Source organism: Balaenoptera borealis, assembly GCF_965194805.1.
Source record: "Balaenoptera borealis genome assembly, chromosome: 12".
In the NCBI taxonomy this organism is placed as follows: Eukaryota; Metazoa; Chordata; class Mammalia; order Artiodactyla; family Balaenopteridae; genus Balaenoptera; species Balaenoptera borealis.
The window spans coordinates 32,669,900-32,696,489 of NC_138869.1; the positions used below are offsets into that span (position 1 = coordinate 32,669,900).

At 37.9% G+C, this 26,590-nt stretch overlaps 1 protein-coding gene and 1 long non-coding RNA gene across 9 annotated transcripts in view; both read left to right on the plus strand.

Annotated features, from left to right (window-relative positions):
* Nucleotides 1–4,702, plus strand: part of LOC309606968 — a 30,337-nt gene extending 25,635 nt beyond the window's left edge. The window contains exon 2 of the long non-coding RNA XR_014232167.1: nt 314–4,702. This is a non-coding gene — a long non-coding RNA (uncharacterized lncRNA). The remainder of the gene's footprint in view (nt 1–313) is intronic.
* The window catches only part of FHIT (fragile histidine triad diadenosine triphosphatase), a 1,491,711-nt gene that overhangs the window by 272,305 nt on the left and 1,192,816 nt on the right, over nt 1–26,590 (plus strand). The gene's annotated exons all lie outside the window — the stretch shown is intronic.

The window sequence follows — 26,590 nt, forward strand, 5'->3', positions numbered from 1 at the left end:
TTTTTTTTTTTTTTTTTAAATTTATTTTATTTAATTTATTTATGGCTGTGTTGGGTCTTCGTTTCCGCGCAAGGGCTCTCTCCAGTTGTGGCAAGCAGGGGCCACTCTTCATCGCGGTGCGCGGGCCTCTCACTATCGCGGCCTCCCTTATTGCAGAGCACAGGCTCCAGACGCACAGGCTCAGTAGTTGTGGCTCACGGGCCCAGTTGCTCCGCGGCATGTGGGATCCTCCCAGACCAGGGCTCGAACCCGTGTCCCCCGCATTGGCAGGCAGACTCTCAACCACTGCGCCACCAGGGAAGCCCCACTCAAGGCTTTTAATTGGGTCTCCTGAATAGCTACATCCTAGGATAAAAGCAAACTGGAAATATACCACCCTCAGTTGAATCAAGATGATCTGCCTGCCAGAAGAAGCTCAAATCATCTTTGGAGGAAGGTAACATTGTTCAAACTTGTATAATTTTCCATAAACAATGTATCTGTCATTTACTAAAAAATTAGTAGGCATGCCAGGAAATAAGAACAAATGAACAAAAATCAAGAAAGAAAAAATAGCCAAAAGTGATAGATTCAGAAGTGATTCAGATATTGGAGTTATCAGACACAGACTTCCAAATAACTGATTAATATGTTCAAGAAGAGACAGAGTTTCACTAGAGATCTGGAATCTATAAAAGGAATCAAATGGACAACTTCAAACTTAAAATTATAGTAACTGAAATTAAGAACCCAGTAGATGGTTTTAAAAACATATTAGATACATCAGAAGAGAGGATTAGTGACTTAAAAGATAGGTCAGTAGAAAATACCCAGATTAAAACACAGAGTGGAAAAAAGAATGCAAAAATAAAGAAAATTCCATAAGAGACGTATTGGATAGTGCAAAGGTTTGGGCCTGGTCATTGGACACCAGAAGGAGATGAGAGAGAAAATAGCAGCAGAAGCAGTATTTGAAGAGATACTGATCAAGAATTTTGCAAAATTGATGAACAATATCAAGCCAGAAATTTAAGAAACTCTATAAGCAAAGAAAATCAAATAAAAAATATACATATATTGTAGTACAACTACTGAAAAACCAAAGACAAAAAGAAAATCTTAAAAATATCTAAAGGAAAAAAAGATACGGTTTCAAAGGAATACCAGTTAGACTTATAACTAATTTTTAAACAGAAACAATGGAAGCTAAAGAAAAATAGTATGACATATTTAAAGACCCAAAGAAAGTAATTGTCAACCTAGAATTCTATATGCAGTGAGCATATCCTTCAAAAAGATATTTTTAGAAAAATTAAAATGAGAATTAATTACCAGCTTCTCTACAATGAAACTGTCAAAGGGAACTCTGCAACCAGAAGAGAAATGGTCTCAGGTGAAATCATGGAAGTGCAGGAAGGCATATAAAGCACCAAAAAGGATAAATATACAAGTAAATATAAATGCATATAGACTGTTTGAAACAATCCAAATAATGTCTAGCAGAGTTTAACTCCCTGTAACCAAAGATGGGACAATTTAAGCCTCCATTGGAATAGGAACTGCAATGATTGGAATTAAATATTTTAAATCCATAGGTTCATAATCTTAATAATAACAATTGGTTACCATAGAAGGGTGGTTTATTTATTATTTTAAAATATAGTATAAAAATTTAAAGAATTGAACATTTATTCTGCATTTCTCATACTACTGAGTAAGTTAACATAGATGGGGAGAATTTTCTCTTGATAATAGTATTCCAGCTAATAAATGAAAAAATGATAATTAGAATATTCTTATTTTTAAATTCTAATGAATTAATGGATCCAGGCATTGAATATTAATGACTAGGAATATTACAGAATACAGCCAGACATGGTGTGCCTGCTGAAGAGAAATACACACCATCAGCCATGAGGTAGTCCTGCCACAAACAAAACAACAAAAAATGAACCTGAGTCTGACTAGGCCTCTAGATCTAACTACCAACAAATAGAATTTACAGATAGGGGACATTTTGTTTAATATAATACCATACCAAAAAATCAGATAATGGAAAACCTTAGTTCAAAGAATCCAGTTTCTCTAATGAATAAGTAGCAAGGGAAAAAAAGATTTAGGGAGATTTGTAGGTAAAATAAACATTAAAAGACATATCAACCAATTACAGTGTACAGAACTTATTTGGATCTTGATTTTAGAATAATTGTAAAAATAGCTATGACATTTGGATATTTGAATAATTACAGAATATTTGATGGCATTCTGGCATCATTGTTAAATTTTTTAATGTTTGATAATATTATGGTTATGTTTCAAAAAACTGCTTATCTTTTAGAGATACATCCTAAATAGTAAGTGACAAAAAATAGTTACAAGAGATATGATATGATGTTTGGAATTTTCTTTAAAATAATATGGTTGAGGGAGACGTGGGTGGGAATAGAGATGGAACAAGACTGGTCATGATCATTAAACTGTTGGATATCGGGGTTTCATTGCATTGTTAATTCATTTTTTTATATGTTGGAATTCTCCATAACAAAAAACTTGAAAGATAAAATATATGTAGCATTACAATAAAAACCAATAATAATAACTAAGGTGACCGTGGGGTGCGGGGTAAATGAAGTTAAAAAAAGTAAAGTCCTTATTCAGGAAATGGTAAAATATTGATTATGGTAGCTTGTAATAAGTCAAGGGAACATATTTTAGTTTCTAGGGTAACCACTTAAAGAATGTATAACTAGCGAGCTGAAAGAGGAACAAAGTAGAATAATAAAAAAAAAAATTTGTTTAGTTGCAGATAAAAGGAGAGTTAAGGAATAAAGAACCATGAGACAAATAAAGAACGTATTAAGGTGGAGATTTAACACCGATGTGAAAGACTAAAAACTTCAATTTAAAAACAAAGATTATTGGACTGGATCATACAAAAGGACAACTATTTGCTGACTATACCCAGCACACTCTAAATATAAAGCCATAAAAAGTTAAAAGTAAAAAAAGAAATACCATGCAAACATTAACCGAAGGATGCAGTGCAGTTTTATGTGTGCATACAAATAGAAATACCTTAAAATATTAAAAAGTAAGCAACTAATAGTACTAAAACAAGACATATACAGATCCTCAAACTTATTTGGGATTTCACCATACCTCTTTAATAATTAATAGAACATGCAGAAAAAAAGTCAGTAAACATATAGAAGATTCAGATACCACATTTAACAAACTTGATCTAATTGTAATGTATAGAAATATATATACCTACACCTACCAACTGAAGAATATTCATTTTTTAAGTGCACAAGAAACATTTGGCCATTAGTATGTATGCCTAGACAGAGGCATTTTTCAACAAATCTCAGAAGATGGGAGGCACGGAGTTTATTTTCTGATCACAATAGTATTAAAGTGGAAGTCAGCAACAAAATGAAAATGAGAAAATTCTAATATTTGGAAATTAACTAATACTCTTTCCCCCATGTGTCAAAGTAACTAATCATAATGAAAATTAGAAATACATTCAAGTGATAATGAAAATTCAACATATCAAACCTTGTGGGTTACAGCTAAAACAGTACTTATAGGGAAATTTATACCCTTAAATTCTTATATTAGAAAAAAAGAAAGGCTGAGAGCCAGTGATCTAAATGTCAGTCTCAAGGATCTAAACAAGCAAAGTAAACTTAAAGAAATTATAAGAACATAAAGATAAGAACAGAAGTCATTGATACAGAAAACAAGCAGTAAAAAAATAAATAGAGCCAAAAATCAGTTCTTTGAAAAGGCTAACAAAATTTATAAAACTGTGGTAAGAGTAATTAAGGAAAAAAATAAGTTGCAAACTGCTAAAATCACAAATGCAAAAAGAATAACACTAGAATATAGATATTAAGAGGATGATATAATTAGGTATTACCAAGATTTTATGCTAATAAATTTGAAAATTTAAATGAAATGTTTAAGTTCCTTAAAAACACACTAAAATTGATATAACACATTTTAGAAAATCTGCATTATCCTATATCTGTTAAAGAAATTTGCTTCATAATTAAAGATCTTCTGGTAAAGAAATTACCACTTCAATTCTCCAGCAAATTCTTCCAAACATTTAAGGAGGAAACAGTCAAATATAAATTCACATTAGGACAGCATAACCTTGCCGCCAAAGCCAAGAAGGATATTAAAAGAAAAGAAATTCATAGTCCGATTTTTCTTCTGAAGATAGATGCAAAAATCCTAACTAAAACATTAGCAAAAATTAGTAAATCAAATTCAGTGACATATAAAATGGATAATATATTACTAAAATGTTGGGTTAATTCTAAGAATGCAAGTTAATTATTGGAAAATCAGTCAATGCAGTTTACCACATTAATAGAGTAAAAGTGAAAAACCATACAATCATCTCTGTAGGTGAGAGGAAAAAAACCTTTTGATAAAGTTTACCACTCATTTGTGATAAACATTAGCAAAATGGGAATAGAGCAGTACTTTCTTAATTAGATAAATGATATCTACAAAAAAGCTACAGAGAACCTCTACTACTTAATGTTGAAATACTGACAGCTTTTTTGTTGAGATTGTGAATAAGATAAATATATCTTTTATTTCCACTTTTGTTCATCGTTGTATTAGAGATTCTTGCAAGTTCAATAAGGTAAGAAAAATAGAATGTCTTCATAATCTTGGGATAGGAAAGAATCTGCACTTTTTTTTTTTAAATAAATTTATTTATTTATTTATTTATCTATTTTTGGCTGTGTTGGGTCTTCGTTTCTGTGCGAGGGCTTTCTCCAGTTGCGGCGAGCGGGGGCCACTCTTCATCGCGGTGCGCGGGCCTCTCACTGTCGTGGCCTCTCCCGTTGCAGAGCACAGGCTCCAGACGCGCAGGTTCAGTAGTTGTGGCTCACGGGCCTAGCCGCTCCGCGGCATGTGGGATCTTCCCGGACCGGGGCACAAACCCGTGTCCCCTGCATTGGCAGGCAGATTCCTAACCACTGTGCCACCAGGGAAGCCCTGTACTTTTTTAAAAACATCTTTATTGGAGTGTAATTGCTTTAGAATGGTGTGTTTCTGCTTTATACAAAGTGAGTCAGCTATACATATACATATATCCCCATATCTCCTCCCTCTTGCGTCTCCCTCACGCCCTCCCTATCCCACCCCTCTAGGTGGTCATAAAGCACCGAGCTGATCTCCTTGTGCTATGAGGCTGCTTCCCACTAGCTATCTGTTTTACATTTAGTAGTGTATATATGTCCGTGCCACTTTCTCACTTCGTCCCAGCTTACCCTTCCCCCTCCCCGTGTCCTCAAGTATATTCTCTACGTCTGTGTCTTTATTCCTGTCCTGCCCATAGGGTCCTCAGAACCATTTTTTGGTTTTTTTTCTTAGATTCCATATATATGTGTTAGCATACAGTATTTGTTTTTCTCTTTCTGACTTACTTCACTCTGTATGACACACTCTAGGTCCATCCACCTCACTACAAATAACTCAATTTCTTTTTTTTTATGGCTGAGTAATATTCCATTGTATGTATGTGCCACATCTGCTTTATCCATTCATCTGTTGATGGACACTTAGGTTGCTTCCATGTCCTGGCATTTTTTTTAAAGCTGGTTTGGTGGTGCTCAATTCTCTTAGCTTTTGCTTGTTTATAAAGGTTTTAATTTTTCCGTCGAATCTGAATGAGATCTTTGCTAGGTAGAGTAATCTTGGTTGTAGATTTTTCCCTTTCATCACTTTAAATATGTCCTGCCACTCCCTTCTGGCTTGCAGAGTTTCTGCTGAAAGATCAGCTGTTCACCTTATGGGGATTCCCTTGTGTGTTATTTGTTGTTTTTCCCTTGCTTCTTTTAATATGTTTTCTTTATATTTAATTTTTGATAGTTTGATTAGTATGTGTCTTGGCGTGTTTCTCCTTGGATTTATCCTGTATGGGACTCTCTGTGCTTCCAGGACTTGATTAACTATTTCCTTTCCCATATTAGGGAAGTTTTCAACTATAATTTCTTCAAATATTTTCTCAGTCACTTTCTTTTTCTCTTCTTGTTCTGGAACCCCTATAATTCGAATGTTGGTGCGTTTAATGTTTTCCTAGAAGTCTCTGAGACTGTTTTCAATTCTTTTCATTCTTTTTTCTTTATTCTGCTCTGCGGTAGTTATTTCCACTATTTTATCTTCCAGGTCACTTATCCGTTCTTCTGCCTCGGTTATTCTGCTATTGATTCTTTCTAGAGAATTTTTAATTTCATTTATTGTGTTGTTCATCATTGTTTGTTTGCTCTTTAGTTTTTCTAGGTCCTTGTTAAACATGTCTTTTATTTTCTCCATTCTATTTCCAAGATTTTGGATCATCTTTACTATCATTACTCTCAATTCTTTTTCAGGTAGACTGCCTATTTCCTCTTCATTTGTTTGGTCTGGTCGTTTTTTACCCTGCTCTTTTATCTGCTGTGTGTTTCTCTGTCTTCTCATTTTCCTTAACTTACTGTGTTTGGGTCTCCTTTTCGCAGGCTGCACGTTCACACTTCCCTTTGTTTTTGGTGTCTGCCCCCAGTGCCTAAGGTTGGTTCAGTGGGTTGTGTGCTTCTTGTTGGAGGGGACTGGTGCCTGTGTTCAGGTGGATGAGGCTGGATATTGTCTTTCTGGTGGGCAGGACCATGTTTGGTGCTGTGTTTGGGGCTGCCTGTGACCTTATTATGAATTTAGGCAGCCTCTCTGCTAATGGGTGGGGTTGTGTTTCTGTCTTGCTAGTTGTTTGGCATAAGGTGTCCAGCACTGTACCTTGCTGGTTGTTGAGTGGAGCTGGGTGTTAGCGTTGAGGTGGAGATCTCTGGGAGAGCTTTCGCTGTTTGATATCAAGTGGAGCCAGGAGGTCTCTGGTGGACCAATGTCCTGAACTCGGCTCTGCCACCTCAGAGGCACAGGCCTGACCCATGGCCAGAGCATGAAGACCCTGTCAGTCACACGGCTCAGAAGAAAAGGGAGAGAAAAAGAAAGAAAGAAAGAAAAAAAATGAAATAAAGTTATTAAAATAGAAAAAATTATTAAAAGTTAAAAAAATTAAAAAGTAATTTTAAAAAAATCAGACAGACAGAACCCTAGGACAAATGGTAAAAGCAAAGGTATACAGACAAAATCGCACAAAGAAGCATACACAGACACACTCACAAAAAGAGTAAAAGGAACAAATATATATATACATATATATTAAAAAAAAAGGAAGAGAGCAAGCAAATCAATAAACAAATCTCCCAATGGTAATAAACCCTAAATACTAAACTAAGATAAACATAAAACCAGAAACAAATCAGATGCAGAAAGCAAACCCCAAATCTACAGTTGCTCCCAAAGTCTACCGCCTCAATTTTGGGATAATTTGTTGTCTAGTCAGATATTCCAGAGATACAGGGTACATCAAGTTGATTGTGGAGACTTAGTGTATAGATAAATGCCATGAGTTAGTCAGATCATGGACCTTGAAAAATAGTTGTATGTAATGAAAGTCTAATGTAATACATTTCATTTCTGTGATAAATGCTGCCTTCACTCTCCTGGCATTACGAAACAGTGCGATTATTTTATTGATCTTGTTTTTCATATCTGCTGTTTTTTCTTTTATTTTGGTTACCAAATAATGCCTGCTCTTAAAATTCAAACATATAAAATAATAGGCAAAGTCCCCTATACTTGCACCCCAAACCCTTTCCTCAGAAGTAACCACTGTAAATATTTGTATTCTCTCCTTTTTATTTATGTATTAAATACACTTTTAAAATATTGTTTTCAAAGAGTCATCAACTTTCTGTCTAAATCTTTTAAAATTCAAATGTATACATTGGGAACAGGTTTATCCTTCCTGTCAACTTCAACATATGGGCAGTCAGTCCACTAAACTCTTAAGTATCTGTAATCCTTGTTATTTTACCGTGTTCTGTTTGTTTGTTGACGAGATTAAGCAGCAATTTGGGGAAGGAATGATAACCGCCAGTATGGTGTACAGTACTGTTCCTTTGTTCCCAGAGCAAACCTCATACATATTCCCACAAATAAATTTGCTCTCATCTTGAGTGAATCGTAGGCAGGAACAAGTAGTCCACATTACCAGTGCTGATGGAAAATGGGTGCGGAGGTGAGCACTGCAGTTCACAATGTATTAAGTTAAGAGTAATGATAATGTACAAAAAGACACATGATATATTTAACATAAATATATTTTAAAGTTTTTGGTTCCACTATTCCATAAGGCAAAAACATCCAACAATGACCGTTGTGGAATATGATTAAGAATCATGACAGTTTTTGAAAGAGGAGAAGTATTATAGTAATTGAGATAAATCTGCCATAATATAGTAAAGAAAAACCGTCAGCTGATTTGGAAGTACATTTTATATACCAGATCAAATACTGAAGCTTAAGACTTTATTGTGTAAAATGAACCCAACTCCTTTACCCAGTCATTACCAATTGTTAAATATCTCTCAGATTTGTTGTAATTCTACTGTATCTACTGTTCCCATCATAGTCTAAGTTATCATTATTACTGCAATAGCCTCTTGACTGATTCCCTTGCATCCACTTTTGTCCCCATCCAATCCATTTTCCAAATATAGCCTGAGGGAGATTTTCAAAATGCTAGTTTGATTATGCCACTCCCCAGGTGGAAACCATTTCCACCATTCCAAAGCCTAACACAGCCTCCTGTCTTGCTCTCTTGATTCTTTTCATATTATCTCCCTTAGCTCTCTGAACTCCAACTACACTACCCTTTCTCCTCCTTAAAATCACTCTCCTCCCTTCTGCCACATGGTCTTTGCGCATTCTTGTTCCCTTGGCCTCTAGAATTCTGTTTCGTTTATCTGCACTGACTTAATTTCATCTCCTCAGATTTCAACTCCAATATTTCTCCCCTACAGTTTAGGCCTCTTGTTATAGTCTCTCTTTTTGGTACCTGCTGCTAACCTGTGTTAAGATTTCGTCAGTGTCTCCCCAGCAAGACTATCAGCTCTGTGTATATTCATATCCTGTTACTAGCTTAGCCTGGCATATGCCAAATGCTTAATAATTGTTTGTTGAGTGCATAAAAGAATGTATATAAATTTTGTAAATTGAATAGGAGATGAATTACTGCAGCTGAAGATATTTTGTTTTTAATAAATATATTTATTTATTTATTTTTGGCTGCGTGGGTCTTGGTTGCAGCACATGGGCTTTCTCTAGTTGCAGCACGCAGGCTTCTCATTGTGGTGGCTCCTCTTGTTGCGGAGCACAGGCTCTAGGCACGCAGGCTTCAGTAGTTGTGGCATGCAAGCTCAATAGTTGTGGCTCGTTGGGCTCTAGAGTGCAGGCTCAGTGGTTGTGGTGCACGAGCTTAGTTGCTCTGCGTCGTGTGGGATCTTCCCAGACCAGGGCTCGAACCCGTGTCCCCTGCATTGGCAGGCGGATTCTTAACCACTGCGCCACCAGGGATGTCCCTGAAGATATTATTATCTATTACTAATTATAGGAAATAACTTCAAAGGAAAGTGAACGACAGAAGTTCTGATGAAGTGTAAATTAAAGGACTAAATTTTCAAATGAGGTAACTGATGCTCAGAGGGGTTAAGAAATTTGCACATGGATGGGAACACAGCTACTAAGTGATAGAGCTAGAATTTTGACCGATAACACTGGTATTCCGAAGAGTGGTAAAGCCTTTATATAGACAGTAAGCATGGCAAATTCTGCATGCTCTATCCCCTCCTGAAAATTCAGGAGGGCCATTATGAATATTAAAGACTGACAATTCCTGGAGTAAGGAAAGTTGTTGAACTTGATATAATCCAGTATCCCTTTCATTTGGTGATACTCATGAATGGAACTTGCCTTGGCAAGTGCTGCTATACATTTCTTCATTTATCCTTTTGTCCTTCAGTTTGCTTTATCTTTCCGTATGACATTGACTGTAATTCCATTGCTAAATAATGCTTTTCAAAGAAGACATTTGCCAAATACTCCCATCTAGCTAGAATGAGAAGACAAGACTCCCCCCTGTTGAAGATAAAACATTAAGTCTTTTAAAAATTTAGTTTGTCTTAACTTAGGCGCAAGCGTCTGGAGACATGAACCTCACTTCTTTCCATCGCAGATATACTTATTGGTTTGAAATTACGCTCTTTTTCCCCCACATTATTTAGGTTACCAAACTGAACATGATGAAGCACCACCAGACCTGGGATAGCAGTGAGAATCAGAACATTGCATCTATATTTCATGAGAAAAGGGAGACATTTGATCAAACCTTGTCCAACTACCAATGATAAAACATACCAGTGTCACCTTCAATAATTACCGACGAATAAGACTTATCTATAAATAATACTACATTTATTTCATTTTTAGCTTATTTCATTTAAAAATTAATTCCTCCTAAACAGTTCTTGGCACTAGGGAAGTTTGCCAAGACTCGTTTCTTTAGAATGAACATAAGTCTTTCAGGACATGCATATACTTCTCCAAATTTCTCCTAAGTTTAAGTATATGGATTTTATGTCCTTAGGTAGAGAATTTTACCATGCCTTATTCTTCTATATTTATATGTACATCAATATAGGTATATTGGGAAGAATCTATGCATATCTACAAGCTGACAGAGGGTGCCTTTGAGGATTTTTAGCCTAAATATGACTACATATTACAAAAAGCCCCACAACTATGTGATTTTGAGTTTGTAATAACTCAACATGATATATGTACTTCTAGTTTGAGTCAAAGTGTTTTTATTGAAAAATTTTAAGTTCATACAAAAGAATAGGGAGGAATCAAGTCTAAATTCAACTTTTCTTCCCTGAATTGATTGCTAAAAAATAGGAATAAAATTTTCAATATGCCTGACTCTATGAATTTACTCAGTGAATAGGCACTGGGGCATAAAGGAGGACTAGGCATTATCCTTGCTTTGAAGAAGCTCACCTAGGGGAATGTAAATGTGTACAGCTACTGTGGAAAACACTATGGAGGTTCCTCAAAAAATTAAAAATAGAACTACCACAAAATTCACTTCTGGGTGGATTCTGCTGATTTCCGGCAATTCCACTTCTGGGTATTCTTCTGCTGAAAATAAAAGCAAATGCTAATTTGAAAAGATATGTGCACCCCTATATTCATTTAAGCATTATTTACAATAGCCAAGATATGGAAGCAGCCTAGGCGTCCACTGATGGATGAATGGATAAAGAAGATGTGGTACACACACACACACACACACACGCACACGCACACACACACACACAAACTCTTAACCATAAAAAAGAATGAAATCTTGCCATTTGCAACAACATGGGTGGACCTAGATAGTATTATGCTAAGTGAAATAAGTCAGAGAAAGACAAATACCACATGATTTCACTTATCTGTGGAATCTAAAAAGCAAAGCAAATGAAGAAATATAACAGAACAGAAACAGACTCATAGATACAGAGAACAAGTGGTTTCCAGAGGGGAGGGGAGTGAGGGGATGAGTGAAATAGGTAAGAGAGATTGAGAGGTACAAAGTTCCAGTTACGAAATAAATGAGTCATGGGGATGAAATGTACAGCATGGGGAATATAGTCAGTGATACTGTAATAACTTTGTATGGTGACAGATGGTAACTTGATTTATTGTGGTGATCATTTTGTAATGTATAGAACTATCAAATCACTGTGTTGTACATCTGGAGCTAACATTTTGTTGAAGGTCAATTACACTTCAATTTAAAAAAAATAAAAGGAAGCTCACCTACATGCAGAGATAAATAGCTATGCCCGGATATTACCGGTTAGGTGCCATGGCGGGCAGGGGGGTGGGCATGTAGGCGAGCGAGGGCAAGATGCTGTGGGAGCACCTAAGGGGGCACTTGCCTAACCCAAGATCAGAGATTCAGGACCGGCTTCCTAGAGAAAGTCACATCTAAGTTAAGACTTATGTGTCTAACAATTCTGGTATGATGAAGAAATTGAGATAAGAGCACCTGTGTCACCCTTAGTTAATTGAAAAAAGAATCTATAATTGCTTTGTAGTGAGTAGTCTTTTTATGGCAGCATTTTTGGCTATCTGTGGATAGAAAAGGAGAAGGTGATGATGCTGTCTTTTTCTGGCTCTAGTTTGCTTTGTCTCATTTCTTTGTGTACTTTACTGCTTTTTTCTGTGAACCCATACAGAGCCACATGAAAACTATCTCCACCCAGTTTAGTATCTGATCTTGAACAAGATATTTTTAGAGGTTTAGCTATGTGTTTTGTGTGTGAGCGTGTGTATGTAAGAGTAGTGCATAATCCCAGCTTTGTTGGAGGGACTGCCTGATCTATGACCCCTTCTGCGAGAACTGGCCTTTCACCCAAAGGGCTGGCACTTAACGGTCGTGTCTGTCCAGTGTGACCCTCTGAATCTGACATATCCACAGTTCATTCTTTGTAGGACACTGACAGCAGAGACCCGTGGCCTAATATGGCCTGCCGATAAGTTTTGTAAATCAGGAAATTTCAGTGAAAACCTGGATTTCTGCTTTTACACAGCCAAAGTTGAGAAGCAGCAGGAGCTCTGTTTGTTGTCGGCCCTTTACTCCCAGCTCCTTGTTTCACACCTGGTCAGCTTCACATCTTTAATTACCTGCCTGGCCCCTGTAGGTATTTGAATTGGTAACTCCTTGCAGATAGTTGTGGCTGATTAGACCAGGTGTGGACTGATCTTGACCTTGGTTGGGTTAATCAGATTCTTTTCCTCTGGTCATTTTGAAGTGGTGTGCACTTGGTTGCCACTTAAGCTGCGAAGATATACAAATATTTGGTCATGTCAATGCCAAAGCAGAGAAAGCACATCTTAAGGTAGAAGCAATAGGGTAAATGTTCCAGAAAGAAATAGAGATAACAAGATCCTATAGCCCCAGAATGTATCAATATTGGATCTGAATGGTCCCCCTCTTTCTGGCTCTGGTTCCTCATGAGACCTGGCTGTACTTCCTGTCCTATGTGCTATGGGATACCTCTAATTTCTGATTCTGACCCCCATTTTTCTTGAGCTCCGCAGTGGATTTTTGTTTTTTGTAACTAAATGAATCCTAATTAAGAGGCTTGCACATGGTTTTTACGGTATTTTTGTTTGAGTGTGGAAATGGAACTTTAGGTGTCCAGCTAATTGTTATGAAAATTCTTAGTTAGATTAGAACTAAATCTTGTCATCATCGAGTAGGGTTTAAAAAAAAAATACATGTATTAATTAATTAATTTATTTATTTTTCGCTGCGTTGGGTCTTTGTTGCTGCGCGTGGGCTTTCTTTAGTTGTGGCGAGCAGGGGCTACTCTTCGCTGTAGTGCACAGGCTTCTCGTTCCGGTGGCTTCTCTTGTTGCGGAGCACGGGCTCCAGGCACGCAGGCTTCAGTAGTTGTGGCTCACGGGCTCTAGAGTGCAGGCTCAGTAGTTGTGGTGCGTGGGCCCAACTGCTCTGCTGCATGTGGGATCCTTCCAGACCAGGGCTCGAACCCATGTCCCCTGCATTGTCAGGCAGATTCTTAACTGCTACGCCACCAGGGAAGCCCCTTGATAGGGTTTTGACCATTAGAAACCTCTGGGTTAAAGCCTTCCCTGAGAAGTTGTATCTGTGCTTGAGATGATTGAGATTCCACTGTGAAAAACTGATCCTGAATAAGCTAGAAAGTTGCCTGGCTTCTTAACTTTGATATTTTTAAATGAGCATTATGTAATATTTTATATTTATAAAACAGTGTATTTGGAGCACAATAAACATCCATGAACCTACCATCCAATTTAAGAACTATAAATTACTCGTGTGTACCTTCCCTATACCTCATCTCCTGTGTTTCCATTTCGATAGTAGCCATTATCCTGAAGGAATGGATGTACTGGATGCATTTTCCACTCATCCTTCCTTTGCTTTGCTTTTCTCCTATAAAATAATTTTGCCACATGTGTATGTATCTCTAAACAAGATATATTTTAGTTTTTGAGCATTATAAAAATGGCTTTATACCATATGTCAGTGCTTCCCAACTTCTTCACATCTTGGCATACACTGAACTTGAAAATATTGTACAGTGCCTTGGGATAACTGCTATTCATGTCCCACTGAAAGACTCTGGCCACTTCAGCTACTATTCACCCCCAGAACTAAGGGGATCAATATGTTAAGACCTTTGTAACCTAGTCACTGAGGTACATAAGTTGGAAAGCACTGCTGTATGTAGTCTTCGGCATATGCTCTTTCCACTTGATTCTTTGTTTCTAAGATTTATCCCTGTAGATACTTATGACTGTAGGCCATCCCTTTTCAACACTCTATAATATTTTTCTGTGAACATATAAGCATTTCCATTTTATTCTGCTTAGACCCCTTCTTTGCTTTTTATTTACCCTAGGGATCATACCAACCTACCATGACTCAGAGAAACCTGCTGAATTTGATTTCATGTTTTCCCAGGATTCAAAATGTTGCTTTTAAATTTTGGTTTTAAAAATCTGTTTAGTTTTATATTGGGTTTTGGAGTCTATGACAACAAGAGATAGAATCAATTTGAGAATTATTTAATTATATTATTAAGGCACAATAACAATGTGTGCCAGTGAATCCACCTTCAGATCACTGGAAATTTAGTTTAGACAAGCAAACGAAGGAGTACTGAATTATGAGTATTTCATAATGGCATCACTGTTTTTGATATAATATGCATTGGGATCTGAAATGAACTGTATGATTTAGTTAGGCAATGGCAAATATATTTCACTTCATGTTCCAAGTCCATCTTTTTAGTAGTGTTTCCCTGGAGTAGTACTGGAAAAGTGTTTAGTCTATGTCAGAGCTCTTGGTTAAGAATTCAGTGATCAGTTATTGATGTCTGCCCTGAGTATGCAAAGTGGGAATAAGGACATACCTGCTACACATTTTCCTTCCCTAATCTAGTGTGTCCATCTGCCTCTGTTTCTATGATTATCTTGAAACCATCTTGATCATCTGATTAATATTTAATTTGTAGCTTACCCCTTTTAGAAAACAAAATTCATAATTAAAAAGTCAAAGAGCATCATATAGTTGTGCTCTTTTCTCTGGTCGTTTATTATGGTCTCTAATTACCTTCTCCACAGGATGCTTTTCTCACAAGTATCCAAAATACTCCAGTCCTTCAGTAAAGCATATTTTACTATCATCATTGAGCCCTAAATGGAAAATAGATAAAGCACCCTTTAATATCCTTGGTCTTAGTGTTTTGAATTCAACTTTACATAGATCTTATCCACTGTATTTTAAAGCACTTAGAGTAACAAAGCTTCCTTAGACTTTCCAGAGCCTATTAAATGTTATTTTTAAGGTAACATCTTTTCTTGTCCTTCATTTATGAATATTTGGTCAGGAAATGGTCATAAAAAGCTTCAAATCCCAATTGAATAATGCGTTCTCCAAAGTAGCTGCCAAGTGTAAATACCACTGATATACATTCATGCATATGATAGTATATAAATAACCAGGAAAGCATAGCAAAGGTCAATCAATTATGTATAGGTCAGAATGCTTTCTATCTGGATTGAGTCATTTTAGCAAATGACATCATGTGTCCTTTGTAGTCTATTGTGAAATGTGGCTTGAGTCATTATAGATTGGCTTCTTCTCTGGGTTACCAGGATGGCAGTGGTAAGGCTCAATAAATAAATGTATTGGACTCTGCAGGAGCAAATATGCATAATTAGGGTGTAGTGATGAAGGCTTCTTACTGTGTAGAGAAACTTGGGCCCCATCTGCCAATTCCTAGTTTCTTATCCTTCTTGGTTGATTTTTTTTTTTAAAGAACTTGAAGACAAAAGAGTTGGAAACGATCCAGATGCTCTTTTTATTCCTGCGATGGATATCCTTTCATGAAATTGCCAGCAGGGAATCAATAGTAATAAATCTGGCACCCTTCTAATCTCTTCTAACTTCACCATTGCTCTTCTGGAATGGGGCTACTAGGACCCTTTAAATTTTGTTTATAATTTCTGCTTGATCTGATGCGGAATGGTCACACCAGATTGCCAGACTCTAGAGTGACTGGCAGGATGTGATGTTGTGTGAGGTGGCAAGGGATGTTGTCATTTTCCAGTTGGCACAATAGGAGCTGAATTTAGCTTATAGACCAAGTGGTGAAAGAAGCTGCCAAGTCCAGTCATTTCTGATCAGTCAGGGCTTGAGGAGGTAAATGTTACTTGACAAGAATTTAATGTGTGATTTTCCCCTTCCTTCAGTATATTTTGGAAGTGTTAAAAAGTTGTTGACTTTTTTTAAAGTAGGATGACTTAGAATGAAGAAAGAGTCAAAACTGCTGCCATGTTTTATAGGCATTTATAGTTGTAGACTAAGTTTGGTTCTGAGAGCTTGGAAGGAAGAAGACTTGGGCATCCTTAGCAAAGATGAAAGGAACTGGTTCTTGCTTAAAGGGAGGTTATAGTCTAGTGGGAAGATGGACATGCAAACAGATTGCCACAGTGTAAAATGATAGCTGCTCTAGTAAGAGATATGTGTAAATCTAGGCAGTATTGATATTTTCTGTCACTTACTGATATTATTTTATCCCTTGTTTATTTGGGCCATAAATGGCTGAGATACATGCCTATATTTATTCCTATTATCAAGGTATATTGAGAGTGAATTTTCCAGCTTTCAAGATGACTAGCTTGTATTTTGAAATTGAGAGGAAATGTGGCTTCCCTGCTCTTGGAATGGTACTTACAATTCTTCACACGACCCAAAGCCTTAACTTCATTTCAGTAAAACTCCATAGATTCCTAGGGGCTATTCTTTGATTATATCTACATGGACAATAAAACAAATGGTTAAAAGATGAATAAACAGATCAAGTTGCAACTGTTTTTGGTGGTATCTAATAGTTGACTGCAAGGATTTGTCTTCTTTCCCCCACTGTTTGTTGGCTGAGAGGACAGTCTGGTTATGGATCGATCAGCTGATTCAGTCTGGTATAGACAACAGAAGAAGGAGCCCCATCTGCCCCCCTTTTAATCAGGACAAAAAAAGTGCCAGCAAGCAGACTTCTGTTTATATCTCATTTTATAGAATCACCCCTAGCTTTAAGGGGGTGCTGGAGTAAGGGGGTGCTGGAGTAAGGGGGCTGTGAACAGAAAATGAGTTAGCCAATCAATTGCCAAACTTTCAATCTTATCCAAATAAAGCCATTGTCAATAAATCTGATAATACTATATCCTATTGTTTTTTCAATGTGTTTTTCCCCTTTAATAATACCATGAATATTTTTTCATTTTATTAAATATTCTGCTACATAACTTTCAATGTCTACATAATATTCCACTTGATGACTATACCATAGTTAATTTGAACAGTCTTCTTTTGTTTGAAATATAGGATTTTCAAGTTTTACTTTTATAAAATAAATAATGTGGTGATGAACATCCTCATAGCTATTCTTTTTCAGAACTGTTTTGACCGTTTTTCTTTCATTTTGATTCTCTTTTTTTTTTTCAGATCCTCAAGTAACAATGATATTGATGCCCCCACCTTTTTTCAAATCTTCAAATAACAGTGATATAAATAAATAACCAGATCTTTAGGTAATCTCTTTAAACAGAGTCTGGGGAGAAGAATTCTTCAATAAATCAGATAAGCTAGATTATATCTACCAGATGCCAAATATCCTATTGATTTTACGAAATCAAAGAAGCAGCTGGTAAATTCAGAGACAGGATAGGGAGGAGGGAAGTGATCTATTTTTTGATGGAATCAATTTAATCAGTTCAGTTAAAATGACTTTTGCAGCTCTGGTTAAGGGGATCTGGCAGTTTGCAGATATGTTAACATTTAGAATCCCTCCTGCTTGAAAATGTATTTTCATCTGGTATTGTGTTCCTTTTTGTATAAAGATTGTCAAATGGGAGTGTAAAGGTAGTTCATCCCCCAGCTCATTTGTCAGAATGTATAGTAGGCATGTTGAGATGGAAAGCCTGGCATCCACGCCAGCTAGAAGCAGAAGCTACAGAGAAGTCTGGCTTCCAAGGGAGTAGTAGGGGAAGTGCTGACACTAGCCCCTCTCCTGCCGTTATTGCTGTGGTCTTTGGGAGAGGGTTAATGGTACCTTCCCTTGTTTGAGTACTAACAGTGGATTAGCAAAGCTGAGCATAGGGCAGAGAGTTCTGGTACTTGCTGAGTACATTACCTCTTATAACAGGGTTTTAAATGTCAACGCTTTTTACAACGTATATGAGGAATTCTAACTGAGAAGCTGGCCCATATGCTTAGACTACATCCAACTATATGCTTCTATTTTTGATGTTGCAAAATATGGTTAATTTTTATGGTGAATATTTTATGGCCTGCTTTTTGTTATGTGCCAGACAAATTGAGGGCAATGGAAACTGATGGGTGGTGAAGATAAAAGAGCAGTGTTGACCTTTTTGGTAAATCATTCATCACACTGCTTCATCTGTAAGTGGTTTTCTAGCTGTAGCTCATATTTGCTAATCACTACATTTGACTCTCAGTTTTACAGGGATTGATTGTCTTGCTGTGGATTGCCTTTTCTTGTCTTCCTTTCTTTCCTTTTCTTTTTTTTAAATTTTGGTTATTGTTATTATAACTATTTTATTACCTAGTAGTTCCTCCACCAGAGGGAGCTTGTGGACAGAGAGGCAATGGGAATTAATAATTCAGTTTCTTTTTGCTGCTCTTCATTGTGACTTGCAAGTTTTCTTCTCAGTAGCTGAGATGGACTTTAAGCATTCCATTCACCTACTCTCCTTTGAATCTTATTGGTCCCAGTAAAATTAAGTTGCAAGATGACTGTCTTTGGCAGTGGCCAGAGAATAGAATAGTTAACTGGGGTGCCTAGCGCCAGGATGCTTTTTGGCTTCCATGTTGATCAAAGTCCCATCAGGGGAAACCAAAGGGGAAAGCAAGAATAGCTTCTTAGTTTAATGGATCAAATCCTGGGAACTATGGAATTCATTACAGTGGAAGCTTAAATCTGTATCCTGGACCCGAAGTGATCCAAGGCTAATAAGCATCTGATAGAATACATCTCGCCAACATTGTGGACATCTATTGCTCTTTGTTTTTTGATCCTTTTGTCTGACTCTGGCCCATCCTTAGAGTTCAGAAGCATGGTTAATGTATAAGGCCCTCAGCCTACAAGATACAGAGTGGACATGTACTGGCATCTGGTGAGGACACTTAAGGGAAAGACTCTGCCTTAGGACCAAGAGAAATTAACCTTTGTCCACTAAGGAATCTGACCAGTTATAGTGCTATGCTGATTACCCTGCAGAGGTTGTTTCTTAATTATGTATTTTAGGGTTTATTAAAATAGGGACTGTGTCCCCTCTCTGGGGACAGAGAATATTTTGATATTTTGATTGCAATTAAGTGGAAATTGAGAACACTAACAGACAGAAACTAATCAGAAGTGTTTTACTGTTCCTTTATTCCCAATCAAATGCACTGTCAAGCAATATCTAGATATTACCTGCACTCTGCCTGTCCCCTGCCTGAACCTGGGATTCTTCTACCGAGTGAGTGGTCCTGGGTCCCACGTTGGCGTTGCTCATTTGGTTGATGAAGACATATTGACAGAGTTGTTGTTGGTAGGTTTGCAGCCAAGCCTCTAAGGGTATGGCCATGAGGCCATTCTGGAAGAGTGTGTGTGTGTGTGTGTATGTGTTAGGGTGGCCATGGTAGTGCATGACCCGTTTTTATTATTTTGTGAAGGCACAAATCGTAGGCTTATGGCTGCGGCCAATCAGAATACTTCTGCCTCATTTTGGATAACAAAGAACATGTTCTTTTATGTTCTTATATTCTTTTATAGAAAAGAAAGAAACATGGTGTCTAAACAACAGCATCTTTTAATGGGGAATTTTCAGAAGTAACTTTTTTTTTCCGTTTGTTAGAGATAGAAAGCCAGCCTTTGGGGAAGGGACACTGAGGTCCCAGAAAAATAGGCAATAGCCACAGTCTATTAATAACAGGAGCTTCTCATGAGAAGGAATAATTCTTACATGGCGGTGACATTTTAGACTTTGAAGGAGATTTTCTCAAGTGTCTTCCATAGCAATATGGTACAGAAGTTAGTTTCAGGAGGAGGCAGAATGACTTAAGATGAATTTTTGGAATCCTGCTTATTGAAAATGCTGATGCTGTTGAGTGTTACTTCTCTCATCTTCCTTCTCCAGAAACACCAACTTACCTAGACTCACACCTACCTTTGCCCCCTTTCTCAAGACTTGAACATTAAGAAGAATTTCCTGTGTCTTCAGATTCAAATTCATTTCTAAATGCTCCCTTCACCTTTTACTCTTCTCCACCGTAGAATACGGTCGTCACTAGCCACATGTGGCTATTTATGTTCAAATTAATTTAAATTAAACAAAGTGAAGAATTCAGTTCCTCAGTCACAATGGCCTCATATCAAGGGCTTGATAGGCACATGTGGCTATTGGCTATCTTACTGGACAGTGTCACTATACAACATTTCCATCATCACAGGAAGTTCTGCTGGACAGTGCTGCTCTGATACTCTTGGCTACCCACTAAGGATATTGCTTCTCTGTCACCCTCTCAGGCGGTGGGTGTTTTTTTTTCAGTGTCTGGAGTGGAGTTGGTGTCTTCTTTTCATCCTCATTGTCACTTCTAGACAGCTTCTTTTTTCTTCATCCACAGAAGTACTTTTAAAGCATGTGGGATCAGCCTATCCTACTGCCTACTACTCCTCTGTATTTATTGATGATTTTATTCCCTAGCTCACTGTCTTTGTGCCCATCACTCTCCTGCCATCGTTCTAGGTAAGAATGTCCACATAGATTACTCATATCTGGCCTCTCAGTTCCTTGAAATTCTCACTTGCAAATGTCACTTTCCCTACCTCAAGGTCAGTGGCCAGTGGCTCTCAATCTAGGAAGTACTTCTCTCCTTGGGAGCATTTGTAAATGTGAGCAGTCCTACTGGCCTTTAGAGGGCAGGAGCTAAGGATGCTAAATGTCATTCAGTGCATGAGACAGTCTAGGCAATGAAGAATTATTTCACCCCAAATGCCATAGTGCTCTTGTTAGGAAACACTGTGCTAACCTTCTAAAAACAATGTACATACCTTAATTAAAAACACTTTATTGCTAAAAAATGCTAACCATCATGTGAGCCTTCAGTGAGTTGTAATCTTCTTGCTGATGGAGGGTCTTGCCTCCATGTTGATGGCTGCTGACTGATCAGGGTGGTGGTTGCTGGAGGTTGGGGTGGCAGTGGTGATTTCTTAAAATAAGCCAACGATGAAGTTTGCCACATCGATTCCCTCTTCCTTTCATGAACAATTTCTCTGTACAGTGCTGTTTGATAGCATTTTATTTCCAAGTTGGGCTCAATCCTCTCAAACCCTGCTACTGCTTTATCAACTAAGTTTTGTAATATTCTAAATCCTTTCTTGTCATTTCAACAGTCTTTACAGCATCTTTACCAGGAGATCTTTTCCATTTCCAGAAACCATTTTCTTTGCTCATACATAAAGAAGCAACTCCTCATTTGTTAAAGTTTTAGCATGAGGTTGCAACGATTCAGTCACATCTTCAGGCTCCATTTCTAATTCTAGTTCTCTTGCTATTTCTACCACATCTGCAGTTACTTGCTCCACTGAAGTCTTGAACCCTTTGAAGTCGTCCATGAGGGTTAGAATCAATTTCTTTCAAACTCCTGTTAATGTTGATATTTTGACCTCTTCCCATGAATCACAAATCTTCTTACTGGCATCTAGAATGGTGAATCCTTTCCAAAAGGTTTCCAGTTTACTTTGCCTAGATCCGTCAGAAGAACCACTATCTGCGGCAACTGTAGTCTTAACAAAAACATATTTCTTAAATAATGAGTTGAAAGTCAAAATGACTCCTTGATCCATGGGCTGCAGAATGGATGTTGTGTTAGCAGGCATGAAAACAACATTAATCTCATTGTACATCTCCATCAGAGCTCTTGGGTGACCAGGTGTATTGTCAATGAGCAGTAATATTTTGAAAGGAATCTCTTTTTTGTGCAGTAGGTCTCAACAGCGGGCTTCAAATATTTAGTAAACCATGTTGTAAACAGGTGTGCTGTCATCCAGGCTTTGTTGTTCCATTTATAGAGCACAGGCAGAGTAGATTCAGCATAATTCTTAAGGGCCCTAGGATTTTTGGAATGGTAAATGAGCATTGGCTTCAGTTTAAAGTCAGTGACTGCATTAGCCCCAGCAAGAGAGTCAGCCTGTCTTTTGTTTTTTTTTTTTAAGATTTATTTATTATTTATTTTATTTATTTTTGGCTGCGTCAGGTCTTAGTTGCGGCATGCAGGCTCTTCATTGTGGTGCGCGGGCTTTTCTCTAGTAGTGGCGTGCAGGTTTTTCTCTCTCTAGGTGTGGCATGCAGGCTTCTCTCTAGTGGTGGCGTGTGGGTTTTCTCTCTCTAGTTGTGGCACACAGGCTCCAGGGCACGTGGGCTCTGTAGTTGTGGTGCATGGGCTCCAGAGCACGTGGGCTCTGTAGTTTGCAGCACACGGGCTCTAGTTGATACGCATGAGCTCAGTAGTTGCGGCACGTGGGCTTAGTTGCCCCACAGCATGTGGGATCTTAGTTCCCTGACCAGAGGTTGAACCCCTGTCCCCTGAATTGTAAGGCGGATTCTTTACCAGTATACCACCAGGGAAGTCTTCAGCCTATCTTTTGAAGCTTTGAAGCCAGGCACTGACTTTTCCTCTCTAGCTATGAAAGTCTTAGGTGGCATCTTCTTTCAATATAAGGCTATTTCATCTGCATTGAAAATCTGGTTTTTAGTGTACCCACCTTCATGAATTATCCTAGCTAGATCTTCTGTATAACTTGCTGCAACTTCTATATCAGCACTTGCTGCTTCACCTTGTACTTTTATATATGGAGAAGGCTTCTTTCCTTAAACCTCATGAACCTCTGCTAGCTTCAAACTTTTCTTCTGCAGCTTCCTCACCTCTCTCAGCCTTCATAGAATTGAGAGTTAGGGCCTTGATCTGGATTAGGCTTTGGCTTAAGGGAATGTTTTGGCTGGTTTGATCTTCTATCCAGACCGCTAAAACTTACTCCATATCAGCAGTAGGGGTACTTCGCTTTTTTAGCATTTATGTGTTCATGAAGTAGCACATTTAATTTCCTTCAAGAACTTTTCCTTTGCATTCACAACTTGGCTAACCGTTTGGTGCAAGAGGCCTAGCTTTTGGCCTCTCTCAGCTTTCGACATGCCTTCCTCAATAAGCTTAATAATTTTGGGCTTTTGCTTTAAAGTGAGAGATGTGCGACTCTTCCTTTCAGTTAGACACTTGGAGGTCATTGTAGGGTTATTAGCTGGCCTAATTTCAACATTGTTGTGTCTCAGGGGAATAGGGATGCCCGAGGAGAGGGAGAGGGACGGGGGAACTGCTGGTCAGTGGAGCAATCGGAACACACACATATGTTGATTAAGTACACTGTCTTATATGGGTGCAGTTTGTGGTGCCCCAAAACAATTACAATAGTAACATCAAAGATCACTGATCACAGTGATAATAGTGAAAAAGTTGAAGATGTTATGAGAATTACCAAAATGTGACACAGAGACATGAAGTGAGCAAATGCTATTGGAAAAATGGCACCAATAGACTTGCTTGTTGCAGGATTGCCACAAACCTTCAATTTATAAAAAGCACAGTATCTTCTAAGCACAATAAAGCAAAGTGCAACAAAATGAGGCATGCCTGTATTCATTTCTCCTCTCATGCCCTCACTTCCCTCCTTACCCAGCTTAGGTGCTATGGTCAGTCTCTCCTTTGCTTGCCTCTCTGTGTCCTGTTTACTGGCATGACTCTGACCCTATGTCCACTTTGGACCTGAGTGCAGTTGAATGGAGAAGAACACAAAACTATGCTGAACGGCATTACTTTGAGTTTATGTCCACAAATTTCAAGTGTATCCTCTGCTCTATTTAGCAATCTTTCATCATTTGCTTAATACTTCTACTCTGTGAGGCAACGGTTTTACACCTTCACCTGTACCTCAGACCTCCAACTCCCATCCCCGATTCTCCCCTCAGCTGATTCCTTCACTTCGTTTTTCATTGGTGAAATAGAAACAATGAGAGTAAATGACCTCATCTCCTCCAGCGAATCTGCACTGATTCTGTTTCTGCACCCGCTATCTAGGTCCAGCTTCTGGTACTCTACATGAACTATATGGAACCCTGTAGTAGCTCCCTATCATCCTCAGAATAAATCCAATCTCTTTGCCATAGCCTCAAGGCCCTTCAAGATTGGGCTCATGCTTGTCTTTCTCACCATGTCTACTATTACTCTCTTTTTTTGTCCCCGAGTTCTGGTCACACTGGTTTTCTTGCTGTTCTTCGTGTATGTCAAGCTTATTCTCACCTCACCATCTTTGTGTTTGCTGTTGCTTCTGTCTGGAAGTCTTTTCCCCTAGATATTTCTATGCCTTGCTTCTTCTTTGTTACACTCAGGCTTCTGCTCAAATGTCATCTCCTCAGAGAATCCTTCCTTGACCACTCTGCACACAATAGTTGTCCTTCTCCCCCATCATTCTCTAACTCCTTATTACCCTGCTTAATTTTTTTCCACAGGACTTATCACTACCTGACATAATATTATAAATTTGTGTTAATTTGTTTATTATCTGAATATAACTTTATGAGGGTAGGGATTTTGCCTGTCTTTTTTGCTTCTGTATCTTCAGGGCCTAGAACAGTATTTAGCACTCAATATCTATTGATTAAGTATTTAACACATTTTTGATAAATGAATATTGAATAAAGTATAGTGACTATTGTGGCAAAGGCTCTTTTTATTTGTCACGCAGTTACTATTCTGAGGCATAGGAGACTCAGTTCTCTCACCACTTTTCTCTATTTGAAAGATTGGGAAACCTTTTGTGCAGTGTCCCATAATATCATTGGGCTTTTGTTTGATATAAACACATCATTTACATATTAATTCTGCCTTTGTTGTTTTCTCATTAGCCCATAACAATTAAAAGAGACTATTACTCTGCCACACTATGGGTTTTTATGATGTCATATCAAAGTCTCCATTAATTAAATAACTTAATAAATTAAAGCCTTATTCGATGACAATATCTTTCAATTGTGAATCATCTCCACTAAAGAGCACAATGGCAGACGTGGGACAATTTTAGCATTAGGACATGCCAGCCTAACAGCCAGATGTGCTTATTGACACAATGAAAGTTAAAAACTGTCACTTTAGGTGATTGATTGGTGCCAATGACACTGCGAACAGGACAGTCGATGGGGTAAAAAAAGACAAACTCAGGCACTGCTATTGGAAGGCACAGCTCAATTATCAGATTGTCATTTAGATTCTTTAGAATGTTAATTGGATAAAATCACAAATGAAAAAATAAAATGTTTGGAGCTATAAAACTGTGTCTTCGGGTTTCGGTTCAAGAGAGATTGACGTGCAGGGTAACATTCAAACTTCTTAATTTATAATGCAAGGTCCTCATTTAACTGGAATGTGAATTGGAGTGGAAGATAGTAAGACGAAGGCAGGGAGACCAAGGATGCTAATGTAATTATCTAAGGAAGAGATGCTAAGAGATGGGGTTGGGAAGAAGAGATGTAGGGAAGGAGGAGACAAGATGAAAGCTGCGTAATATGGAAGTAAAAAAAAAAATGGGGGAGAGTGAAGTACAGCAACATCGGCAGTAGATGACAAATGGATTCTTTTATATTCATATTACAGGTAAAGACATAGAATAGTGGATTGGCCACCTTAATTTGGAAATTTTTGTGTGTTACCTGTGTAAGGATTAATTAATTACCTTATAGTTTTAAGAGAGTATGGTTTGCTAATGTGTCTAAATGACTTATTGAGAATAGCTAAATTATGAGCCTAAGCTAGATATAGTCATGCCTTCTGTGGTGTGTCGACTTGGTACATTTGGATAATCCCTGACTTTTGGTAAAGTGTAAATCAAGCTCATGGTTGAAATACAGCCAAAGATACCAGGAATCACAACAAACATAAAGATGATTCATTCTCTGTGTCAATAGACAAAGATTTTTAAGTTGCATGGGGAAGAAGAAACAGTAACACTCTCTTTACACACTGTTTATAAGGAATACCCCTATTAAGAATAATGGCATGGGGGGCTTCCCTGGTGGCGCAGTGGTTGAGAGTCTGCCTGCCAATGCAGGGGACACGGGTTCGAGCCCTGGTCTGGGAGGATCCCACATGCCGTGGAGCAACTAAGCCCGTGAGCCACAATTACTGAGCCTGCGCATCTGGAGCCTGTGCTCCGCAACAAGAGAGGCCGCGATAGTGAGAGGCCCGCGCACCGCGATGAAGAGTGGCCCCCACTTGCCGCAACTAGAGAAAGCCCTCGCGCAGAGACGAAGACCCAACACAGCCATAAATACATAAATAAATAAAATTAAAAAAAAAAAAGAATAATGGCATGGGAAGATTGAAAGAAGATAGATGGAAATTGATATACTATACCATGCAAATACCTTTCAAAAGAAGGCTGATGACACTGTATTAATATCAGACAAAATGTACTTTAAAAAATGTTATTAC